This window comes from Ruditapes philippinarum, unplaced genomic scaffold, assembly GCF_026571515.1.
Source record: "Ruditapes philippinarum isolate M1 unplaced genomic scaffold, ASM2657151v2 ctg852_1_1_1_1, whole genome shotgun sequence".
NCBI lineage: Eukaryota > Metazoa > Mollusca > Bivalvia > Venerida > Veneridae > Ruditapes > Ruditapes philippinarum.
In genome coordinates, this window is record NW_026852510.1 from 107,758 (window position 1) to 121,086 (window position 13,329).

The window sequence follows — 13,329 nt, forward strand, 5'->3', positions numbered from 1 at the left end:
TCGGCCGGGGATATAAATTCAATGAATTTGCTTGTTTTTAGTAACTTGATGTGACCTTGACCTTTACATAACCTTGAGCTTTTTTTTTGCTTCAATTGGCTAAAACTTTGTAATTAATAAATGGATTGTTTTCATACTTAGTCACATTATTATATAATTTAATCCTCGGGACAAGATATTATTTAAAGAAAATGTTATTGAAATTATATTGACACTTTACTGTCCAACAGGAATGCAATCTGTTGGAATAAGAATTTTATATTGTGTGTGGATCTTATCTCTTTAATCTTTTTTTATATAATTTGGTATAAAAATAATTACATGTATATTGATTAACAAAAAACAGTTTACGAATAAATGAAGATCTGCAACTTGAGTATCAGGGAAGTTCAAATAACAAGAGGGCCATGATGGCCCTGAGGTCGCTCACCTGTATATAGGCCCCCCCCCCAACCCCAACGTTGCAAGGAAGGGCTTTTATTTGCACAAACTTGGTAGACATCCATAAGAAGATGTTTCATGCTAAACATCTAAGCTCTAGCTCATTGGGCTTTTTAAAAGAAGATTTTTTTTAAGTTTTACTATACACATATAGTTAAAAACAATGACACCCCTGGGGCCTGGCCAGTTTTGACCCAAGGGCTTTTATTTGAACTAACTTTGTAGACACTTACTAGAAGATGTTTCATGCTTAACATCTAAACTCTAGCTATTTGGGTTTTTTCAAAGAAGATTTTAAGTTTTTGCTATACACATATAAAGAAAATCAATGACCCCCGGGGCGGGGCCAATTTAGACCCCAGGTCTTTTATTTGAACAAACTTTGTAGACACTCACTAAAAGATGTTTCATGCTCAATATCTTAACTCTAGCTATTTGGGTTTTTTCAAAGAAGATTTTTAAAGTTTTTGCTATACACATATAAGGAAAATCAATGACCCCCCCCCAGGGCAGGGCCAATTTTGACCCCAGGGCTTTTATTTGAACAAACTTGGTAGACACTTATTAGAACATGTTTCATGCTAAATATCTTAGCTGTAACTCTTTTGGTTCTTTAAAAGAAGATTTTTTAAGTTTTTACTATATGTATATAGGGAAAATCAATGACCCCCTGGGGCGGGGCCAATTTTAACCCCAGGGCTTTTATTTGAACAAACTTGGTAGACACCTATTAGAAAATGTTTGATGCTCAATATCTTAGCCATAGCTCTTTGAGTTCTTTAAAAGAAGATTTTTTAAGTTTTTACTATATGCATATAGGGAAAATCAATGACCCCCCCAGAGCAGGGCCAATTTTGACCCCAGGGCTTTTATTTGAACAAACTTATTAGACACTTATTAGAACATGTTTCATGCTAAATATCTTAGCTCTAACTCTTTTGGTTCTTTAAAAGAAGATTTTATAAGTTTTTACTATATGCATATAGGGAAAATCAATGACCCCCCCAGAGCAGGGCCAATTTTGACCCCAGGGCTTTTATTTGAACAAACTTGGTAGACACCTATTAGAACATGTTTGATGCTCAATATCTTAGCCATAGCTCTTTGAGTTCTTTAAAAGAAGATTTTTTAAGTTTTTACTATATGCATATAGGGAAAATCAATGACCCCCCGGGGCGGGGCAAATTTTGACCCCAGGGCTTTTATTTGAACAAACTTGGTAGACACCCATTAGAACATGTTTCATGCTAAATATCTTAGCTCTAGCTCTTTGGGTTCTTTAAAAGAAGATTTTTTAAATTTTTACTATATGCATATAGGGAAAATCAATGACCCCCCGGGGCGGGGCCAATTTTGACCCCAGGGCTGTTATTTGAACAAACTTGGTAGACACTCACTAGAAGATGTTTCATGCCAAATATCTAAGCTCTAGCTCTTATGGTTTTTTAAAAGAAGATATTTAAAATTTTTTCTTTCGGTTGCCATGGCAACCAGAGTTCTGCATTGAATTAAATTCTTTGAACAATTTTTAAAGGTGACCACCAAAGGAACATTCCTGTGAAGTTTGGATGAAATTGGCTTAGTGGTTTATGAGGAGATGTCATTTAAAGTAAAAGTTTACGGACGGACGCCGGACGGCCGGACGAAAAGCGATCACAAAAGCTCACCCTGTCACTTTGTGACAGGTGAGCTAATAAGTGGGTGCAGTAACTCATCTGTTCAATGCCTTTTACAAGAAAATCTGACCATGTCTGGTGATTGCAGCAAATAGGTACAGTGTTTGCTATACAATGAAGTTAAGGAAATGTGCATGCATTCCAATACCAACTAAAATCATTCCCAACATGAAGCCAGTCAGCATTTTTTGATCTGAAGTGTCTGGGGTTAATCGACAACATGGAAAACTTTATATTTCACCAAAATAACTCCCATTGCCCGTGTCAGAAGACACAGCTAAAACTAGAAAAATTAAGAGACTCCGCCATGTGCCATACTATCCAGATATAGCGCGCTATATACTTTGCATTGTTCTTCTATTTGTTATCGCAATTACAAGGTCACAGATTATAAAACTTAAGCAAACTCTGACAAAAAAACTTTACAAATGTTGAGCACATTAAAAAGGAACTACATCTAGTTTGAAAGCGTGTAACATAAATTGGTCGCCAATCACAGGGAGAGCATTAAGCACCATGGAGGATATTTTGAAAACTTTGCTTACAACGTCATGATGTTAACCTCTGTATGTGCTAGGTATGTTTACGTAGCTTAAAGTAATGCCGATAACTTGGGCAGTAACTGAGTTACTTTTTTCATATTTCACACAGACAAGGCCATACATTTTCTTTAGACTTTACTAGTTCACATCAGGCCCCTAGGTTATAAACATCCGAGATCGGTCTCCAAGCTCAGAAACGAGCTCGGCCGTGCTCAACTTTGAGATCAAACAAGTTGAAGTTAAAAAAAACTGAGTTTGAGTTCAGTCTCAAGATCGGTCCAACCCTTTAGAAGATCTTTCTGAAGACGAGGTTTATAGCAAGGTATCGGTTTCAACCTGATACAATCGTGAATTTCTTGTCATTATTGCCTACTTTATGTTTTATCTATTGTGTTGAAACTTATTGAGTTACAGTTTTTGTCTATGATATTTTGGAACAGACCTCGTGCATGTAGATGGTGAAGGACCCAGATTTTGTCCAATTTACACTGATTGGTAATTCTCTCCCAATACTGAAGAAAGCATAATAAAATTATTGAGTGCTGGAAATTTGACTTACGGAAAGAAAATAAAATTACACAATTTTTAGCAACAAAATTTTAATCTTTTTTTTTAACAAGATATGCAAAAACTTTAAGAAATATAAACACAAGTTAACTATATAAGTTCAACAATCAACATCAAGGTAATACTACAAACAGTAAAAACAGCCTAAGATTCAAATGAAGGATGGTGCATATTCTCGATATCAAATAAATTAAGTTCATCACATAAAATTCATTTTTAGCATAAAAGGGATAAAGCCACTTGAAATATGAATTCTAGAAATTCACGGCCTACGCTCACATGTTGATGATTATAGAATAATGCATAGGACCACATTTACAGTGCTTTTTTTGGCTGCATGCAAGTCATTTTACAACTGGTACAAGATTTAAAATAGAACATCTTCATGGTCAAGCACTAATTTACTGGTCATATTTTGCATGTATAGGGAGTTGTTAAAAGCAGAGACACTGTGTCTAAAGTCATTCTACTGCCAGGTAATTTTTGTGCTTCTGTTTTGATGAATCACACCTTTTTGTACTGTTCCCAAGTACCATAATTTCATTATCAATTTACAATGTTATAGCCTGATTATCTCTCTCTCAACAGTTCTCTTTTACAGGTTTTGTAGTTTGGAATCTGAAATATCATACATTGTACTGGTTGCAAGATATTGACGGAAACTTGAAATTTAGCATGGAGTGCTACCTTAAATAAAATCCAAGGCCGTTATTCATTTATCCAGTCTATTGTTGACTTCCATGACTGTACCATGTATGAACATCAACGGCATATTTATATCTCTAACAAGCAAAATAATACTGATTCACCGTGACAAATGATGTGAATGCGATCTGCCCATTTCATTTTATGATTCCGTATCCAATCAACAGTGCTTGCTTATAAATTCCAGAAAGCGTCATCTTCTCAAATTTTCATGTAATAAACAGTCTATACTTTAGTATTTTTTTCTAAATTACATCACAATTCCTTTTTACTATTTTCATATTGTGTCCAATAGTCCAAGTCTTCCTTCCTAGTTTCTAATCCACCCAGTTTTTCACCCACTAGGTAAAACTCTGAAATATAGAAGTGTATTATCATAGAATAGTGCTATGAATTGAAATTGGAAAAAGAAACACCTAAAAACAAGAACCGGTTGAACCGGGTGATGCTCCCCGAGAAGGTTCTGGACACAGGAAAGTATAAAAAAAATGAACAAAGGGCAAAAACTCCAAAATTAGGCAAGGAGGAGTTATGTTTTTTTGCACTGCACTTCTACTCAATGAGATCTATCTATCTATAAAGTTTCCTGATGATATCAGAGTTATGTCCCTGGTAAAATTCAAAGTGTAAAAATGAACAAAGGGCAATAACTCCAAAATTAGACCAGGCTTTGTTTAGGTTCTTTACGCATTGCAGTTCTATCCAATTATATCTAGCTACCTACAAAGTTTCATGTTGATATCTCTAATACATGTAGTTTTAAAGTTATGTCCCAGACAAAAGTCAAAAAGTAAAAATAAACAAAGGGCAATTACTTCAAAATAAGGCAAGGCAGAGTAATGATTCTTAAGCACTGCACTTCCATCCAATGAGACCTATCTATCTACAAAGTTTCATGTTCAGATATCTCTTATAATTTTAGAGTAATGTCCCGAACAAAGTTCAAAGTGTCAAAATGAACAAAGGGCAATAACTCGAAAAGTAGGCAAGACAGTGTTACAGTTCTTGTGCACTGCAAACCTACTTAATAAGATCTATCTACCTACAAAGTTTCATGTTGATACCTCTTATAGTTTTTGAGTTATGTCCTGGACAAAGTTCAAAGTGTGAAAATAAACAAAGGGGGATAATTAAAAAATTAGGCAAGGCAGAGTTATGGTTCTTGTGCACTGCACACCTACTCAATGAGATCTATCTACCTACAAAGTTTCATGTTGATACCTCTTATAGTTTTACAGTTATGTCCTGGACAAAGTTCAAAGAAACAAAGGGGAATAATTCAAAAATTAGGCAAGGCAGAGTTACGGTTCTTGTGCACTGCACACCTACTCAATGAGATCTTTCTACCTACAAAATTTCATGTTGATACCACTTATAGTTTTAGAGTTATGTCCCAGACAAAGTTCAAAGTGTAAAATAAACAAAGGGGGATAATTCAAAAATTAGGCAAGGCAGAGTTAAGGTTCTTGTGCACTGCACACCTACTCAATGAGATCTATCTACCTACAAAGTTTCATGTTGATACCTCTTATACATTTAGAGTTATGTCCCGGACAAAGTTCAAAGTGTAAAAATAAACAAAGGGGGATAATTCAAAACTTAGGCAAGGCAGAGTTATGGTTCTTGTTCACTGCACACCTACTCAATGAGATCTATCTACCTACAAAGTTTCATGTTGATACCTCTTATAGTTTAAGAGTTATGTCCCAGACAAAGTTCAAAGTGTAAAATAAACAAAGGGGGATAATCAAAAAATTAGGCAAGGCAGAGTTACAGTTCTTGTGCACTGCACACCTACTCAATGAGATCTATCTACCTACAAAGTTTCATGTTGATACCTCTTATACTTTTAGAGTTATGTCCTGGACAAAGTTCAAAGTGTAAAATAAACAAAGGGGGATAATTCAAAAATTAGGCAAGGCAGAGTTACGGTTCTTGTGCACTGCACACCTACTCAATGAGATCTATCTACCTACAAAGTTTCATGTTGATACCTCTTATACTTTTAGAGTTATGTCCCGGACAAAGTTCAAAGTGTAAAAATAAACAAAGGGGAATAATTCAAAAAATAGGCAAGGCAGAGTTACGGTTCTTGTGCACTGCACACCTACTCAATGAGATCTATCTACCTACAAAGTTTCATGTTTATACCTATTATAGTTTAAGAGTTATGTCCCAGACAAAGTTCAAAGTGTAAATAAACAAAGGGGGATAATCAAAAAATTAGGCAAGGCAGAGTTACAGTTCTTTCGCACTGCACACCTACTCAATGAGATCTATCTACCTACAAAGTTTCATGTTGATACCTCTTGTTGTTTCAAAGTTATGTCCTGGACAAGAAAAGGGGACGGACGGACGGAAAGCCGGACGGACGGACAAGGCGGCGACTATATGCTCCCCCGAAATTTTTTCGGGGAGCATAATAAACTGAAATGAAAATCAACTGAAATACTGTGGGTATAAGTAACACTGAAATCTGAAATCAAAGTTAACTGATATTTAACTTGAACAGAAATCAAAGTTAAACTAAAATCAAAGTTAACCTGCTATAAAAGCTAAACTGAAGTTAAACTTAAAGTTGAACTTACTGCAAACTTGTAAAAAAATAATATCTTACAATATTATCTCTCAATACTTACTATCTAAGACCCAAGGATATTTTTTATGGAACATGTATCTGTATTCTGAAATATAAAATTATTTAAATAACTCAGAAAACACGTGATTATTAATGTTTTTAAAAATACAGACCTACATCTCAATAAATAAGGCAAGTCACTGACAATTATCCTATTATCCTAAATTGCCCTAGGGCAATTTTCATTATATAAACAAATAATAATACCCCCTACTGAGTACTCATTTATTTTTGCCCTGAAAAGAAAACCCAACATATTCTTTATAATTGTCACTGTATAGAAAAACACTGATGACATGAAATCTTCTTTAAAGCCCCTATACAAACTTTATATAGGTCAGATTTATGTAACATACAAAATGTTAGCCGAAGATGTTTTAAGTAAGTAATATATTATATAACAAATGAAAACAATAAAAAAGTAATTGCATTTCACTTAAAAAGTTAACAAAATCTTAGAGATATACCTCAACATTCCCATTATGGCTATTATGATGTTATATGCTTATTACTGACGTACAGCAGGGCAGGGCATAAAAGTACAAATACTTCCATTAGGGGCTTTAAAATTGAACAAGAGGGCCATGATGGCCCTGAGTCGCCCACCTGTATATAGGCACCCCGAGCAAGTTTAAACCCCAGGGCTTTTATTTGAACAATTTGGAAGACACCCATAAGAAGATGTTTCATGATGTTAAGTTTTTACTACACACATATAATGAAAAACAATGATCTGCCCCCCCCCCCCCCAGCAGGGCCAATTTTAACCAAAGGGCTTTTATTTGAACAAACATGGTAGACCCCCATAAGAAGATGTTTCATGCTAAACATCTAAGCTGTAGCTCATTGGGTTTTTTAAAAGAAACTCATTGGGTTTTTTAAAACACATATAGTTAAAAACAATGACACCCCTGGGGCGGGACCAGTTTTGACCCCAGGGCATTTATTTCAACAAACTTTGTAGACACTCACTAGAAGATGTTTCATGCTTAATATCTAAACTCTAGCTATTTAAGTTTTTTCAAAGAAGATTTTTTAAGTTTTTGCTATACACATATAAGGAAAATCAATGACCCCGGGGCAGGGCCAATTTTGACCCCAGGGCTTTTATTTGAACAAACTTGGTAGACACCCATTTATAGAACAAGTTTCATGCTAAATATCTTAGCTCTAGCCCTTTGAGTTCTTTAAAAGAAGATTTTTTAAGTTCTTACTATATGCATATAGGGAAAATCAATGACCCCCTGGGGCGGGGCCAATTTTAACCCCAGGGCTTTTATTTGAACAAACTTGGTAGACACTCATTAGAAGATGTTTCATGCTAAATATCTTAGCTCTAGCTCTTTTGGTTCTTTAAAAGAAGAATTTTTAAGTTTTTACTATATGCATATAGGGAAAATCAATGACCCCCTGGGGCGGGCCAATTTTGACCCCAGGGCTTTTATTTGAACAAACTTTGTAGACACTCACTAGAAGATGTTTCATGCCAAATATCTAAGCTCTAGCTCTTTGGGTTTTTTAAAAGAAGATATTTAAAGATTTTTCTTTCGGTTGCCATGGCAACCAGAGTTCTGCATGGAATTAAATTCTTTGAACAATTTTTAAAGGTGACCACCAAAGGAACATTCCTGTGAAGTTTGGATGAAATTGGCTTAGTGGTTTATGAGGAGATGTCATTTAAAGTAAAAGTTTACGGATGGACGCCGGACGGACGCCAGACGAAAAGCGATCAAAAAAGCTCACCCTGTCACTTTGTGACAGGTGAGCTAAAAATCGAACTACAATGTTGCCAAGTCTGTCAACATTTGTTTTAATGACATTTCTCACTTAATATATTTCAGGGCAATTGTCATGTTATCTCAAGTTAAGGTCCACCTTGTCCTGAAATACCAGACAATAATACAGCCTGCCTCGGTAAAGTCTGCCCTGTCCTTAATACTTCCTGTTTAACTACATGCCTGATGACTGTCAGGCATACAATAAATCTTTTAGAAATGAAACAATTAGGTATAAATAGCTAATACATGTATAATCATTTAGAAAAAGATTCATTCTGTCATTTAATATTGATTTATATATCAATCCTCTCTGACAAATGTGACCATGTATATTCATTAACTATCCTAAAAGTCAATACCTTGGTTCCGGTTAAGTTTGCGGTATATGGAGTATGTATACAGAAACAGTCCAAACTCAGCTATCAAGAACCACTTTCCCAATGTAACTCCAGAAGAGTAACTCCTTGAATATGACTTTGGAATTGGTCGGATATTTCTCATCTTTGAGCTTTAACCTGAAGAAAACATGTTTAATTTCAACCTTTTAATTAAACAATATAAAAGATTATTATATGATCTAAATATAGCTGCAATCTCATTGGTTCAAACAGTTGTCAGCAGAACTTTTATAATCATATTCACTGGATGTAGTATCATAATTTTCATATTCATCCACTGAATTGGATTTTCCCATTCTAAAAATATATTAAAACTCATATTCAATGACCATACATCGCCACAAATGTTGTATATATAAGGAAAACACATTACCCCAAGGCAGGGCCAATTTTGACCCCAGGGCTATAATTTGAAAAATCTTGGTAGAGGTCCATCAGACAATGCCTTAAATGCAAAATATCTAAGCTCAAGGCCTTGTGGGTTTTTAGACTGATAATTCCTTTTGGCTGTCATGACAACCAGATTTCTGCCTGGAATCAAATTCTTTGAACAACTTCGAGGAAAGATTATGACAAGTTTGTTTGAAATTGGACTACCTGTTTTTACCATATAATTTCTATAACATTCAAGTAGTCTTATAAATATGACGTCGCTTTGAGATAGTAGTTTTGCTTCTGGGCAAAACAACGTCATATTGAAATTGCTCAAAAAGCACGTACCGACAGAAAATCAGGCGGAACGAAAAAATAATTAAGACAGCTTGTACATTGTGTATTTACACTAATTTTGACCTATTTAAGAACAAAACTAAAAAATAAATACCTTTAGACAAAATAATTAAACTGTCACATCCGAAAAATCATGTAATTAAATTCCTTATACAGCTGATAAACAAATTGCCGCCATACAGTGCATGAAATCTAATTGGCTAATTCAAATGCAAGCATTTAACTGTCAGTCAGAAGATTTTTATGGACTATTTTTAATGAAATAATTGCCCATGCACCGTCAGCAAGTTTGAATATATTTTTCCATTCAAAAATTTGGCATCAATCTGTAAAGCACCTTACTTAACCAGTATGGCCGATAGACAAAAATAGATTGATGTTTATATTTTATTTTAAATTGATAAGTACATTGTTTGAGAGTTTTTATTTACGACCGAGCATGAAATTAAAAGAAAAGAAGATAAGCTATTGAAAAAAGCTTGAAAGGCCAGATAATAGGCTTTTTAAAAAAAATTATGATGCTATGCGTTTATGAGCAATAACTATTAGATGTCGGGCTTGACCGACAAAAACTATAACAAGCCTGTAATGTCTAATATATTGGACTAGCTCCCATCCAAATTTAGCATATTTGCAAATACATGTACTATAAAGATTAAAGTATACTCACTCCGCAGTGATTTTTTAAACTTTTTTTGGCAACAACCCATACCCCTGAAATTGTGAATTTTTAGTGTGATAATCTGTCAAATTGTGTAGTCACTTTATTCATAAATTTTAAGAATTATATTCATAGTTTAAGCTTTCCTTTTTTTATTCCCTCAAATATATCAATCAAATTCTCAAGATTGTCATTTTTCAGTTCTTTATTTTGTTTGGCACTGAAAAGCAATCCTGCCAATTGTGAATTTTTTACACATTTTTGTGAATTTTTTTATGTGTTTTTGGCATTGTCAAGATGGACAAACATGGCCTCGGAAAAATCTTATAAAAATGTGAACTTGTTGATTATGTTTATGGCTCATACAGGGGGCAGGGGACATATTCGAATGATGGCCCCGGTCAAATTTTTTAATAACTCAGACATGGTCTTTTGAAGGTACTGATAACTTCTGATATTTCTCTGTCATTGTAATTCTTTCTTGTTTGTGTGTAGGAAATGAGATATTTTTTTGGGTTTTTACCCGAAACTAAGCATTTTGGTAGCTTTGTATGTATTTCTGACTCTCCGAATGGAGGTAAAAAAGTTAAAAATCAAGCTTTGACAGTTGGCGCCAAACAAGTAAGAAATTTCAGATAAATTTTGTGAAAAATCTAAACGTATGACAGACACTTTGTCATTCCTGAAAATGCCATAGCTTGCACTGCGTGTTACTGATATTTTTAAAGGAATCGGGCGGATTCTGGAGTATGCTGCACCTTCATGAAGATTGCCCATATTGGTATATTTTAGGTGTGATTTTGGCTGGGTGGGGGTAAATATAAATTGCTGTCAGTCATATTTTGAATGAGCAATGCATGCAAACTATTATTTTTTTCAATGTATGTCATATATCATTGAATAATGCTGTGCAACTGGTTATTTGCCTGTGAAACTTATTTTGAAATATTTGGAATTGTGTTTCTGGTCACACTGAAATACAAAAATTTTCATTTTTAGGTCCCCTGCCCCCACAATTGTTATGGGGCGAATCGTTGGTAGGGCGAATAGCTATCAATTCCAAAAAAGAACTATAAACCATGCTACAAACATAAATTTTTACATCCAAATATCATTCATGTAAAACAAAAACCATTCAAACACAGTTTAATAGTTTAACTATTTTAAATACAGTGTTAGCACGCCCGTTAGAACAATCACCAAAATCGCATCTTCTTGACCCTTTCCATGTACAAATAATAGCCGAAGACTTCCGATTAGACTGTACCCATAAGGTCAGACTTACGTATTATATCATGGTCAGCAACAATCTCCACACAGTGATCTCCCCTTAATTCTGCCAAGGGAGGTAATCACTGTGAGGAGTTTGGGTCAGCAAGTAGGCCCCTACATGTATTCCGTTCTCCTGAGGCGATCACCGTGGATTAACTTCATATAAGAATCCTGTAAAAGGTCTGTCACCGTGGGTTGTGTGAGTTTTAATGTATTGCGTGAGGCTATCACCGTGGGTTACATCAGATAAGAACCCTCTAAAAGGCTTTAAAAAATGTCATACCTATGCCGCTATCACCGTAACTGGGTTAACTTGATATACAAAATGTATTAAAACCCTCTAAAAGGCCTTTCACTGTGTGTTGCTTGAGTTGCTGACGCTATCATCGTGGGTAAATTTGAGATAAGAACCACTAAAAGGCATATCGATCACTGTGGGTTGCTTGAGCTTTACGGTATTCTCTGAGACTATCAACGTGCGTTAACTTGAGATAAGAACCCTCTAAAGAGTCTATCACACGTGGGATGCGTGAGTTTAATACTGTATTCGCCGTGGGTTAACTTGAGATATGAACCCTCTAAATATGGCGTATTACCGTTTGTTGCATGAGCGTTACTGTATTACCTGACGCTATTTTGAAAGTTAAAGAACTGTCCTATACATTTTATTTATAATGGCAAGAACAAACCTAGAACTACCTTAAAATGACAAGAAATATCCAATATATTTTATCTTAAAATGGCCAATGAAATATCCAGGTTGCATTTTGTAATTTTAAAATGATCATTGAAAACTCTTCTGTATTCAGTTTTCCCTGCATAAATTTACAGGAAGTCAAACTAATAGGAAATAGGAAATAACCTCTCAAGGTCCTATCACCGTGTGTTGCGTGAGCTTTACTGTATTAGCCGAGGCTATCACTGTGCGTTAATTTGCGTAAAGAACCCTTTAAAAGGTCCATCACTATGGGTTCAACTAGCTTCCATTAGCTAAATACAGTATACCATGACGCTATCACCGAGTTGCGAGAGCTTTACGGTATTCCCTGAGACTATCAACGTGCGTTAACTTGAGATAGAAATCTTCTAAAAGGCATATAACAGTTTCTGTGGGTTCCGTGGGCTTTACTTTATTACCCGATCCTATCACCGTGGGTTGACTTGAGACAAAAACCCTCTAAAAAGCCTATCACCGGGGGGGGGGGGGGGGGGGGTGAGCTTTACTGTATTCACTGACGATAAAAACACTCCAAAAGGCCGTTCACCGTTGGTTGCGTGAGCTTTACTGTATTCACAAAGATAATCACCGTGGCTTAAGTTGACTAAAATCCCTATCACCGTGGGTTATGTGAGCTTTACAATATTCCCCGAGGTTATCACTAAGTGTTGTATTGCAATAAGGACACTCTAAAAGCTTATCACCATATAGGTTGTGTGAGATTTACTATATTCCCTGACGCTATCACCGTGGTTTGTTTTTGCGATAAGAACCTTCTAAAAGGCCTACCACCGTGGGTTGTATGAGTTTTACTGTATCCAGTCACGCTATCACTGTGGGATTAGTTGCGATAAGAATCCTCTAAAAGGAACATATCACCGTGGGTTGTCGTGGTTAGTTTTGCGATAAAACCCTCTATATGGACTATCACCGTGGTTTGTGCGAGCATTTCTGTATTCCGTTTGACTATGACTGCTGGTTTATTTGCGATAGAAAACTTATAAATACAAAACTATTATGATGCGAGTTATTTGATATAATTATGTATTGATATATAATGAGTGTATTTATGTGAAATTTATGTATGTCATAAAAGTATAATAGATAAAAAACGTATAAAACTGATCAAAGACTTTATTTTTTACTACATGTATTGTTATATTTACAATATACAATCAAAGAAAACACACCGTAAAGCAGAAAA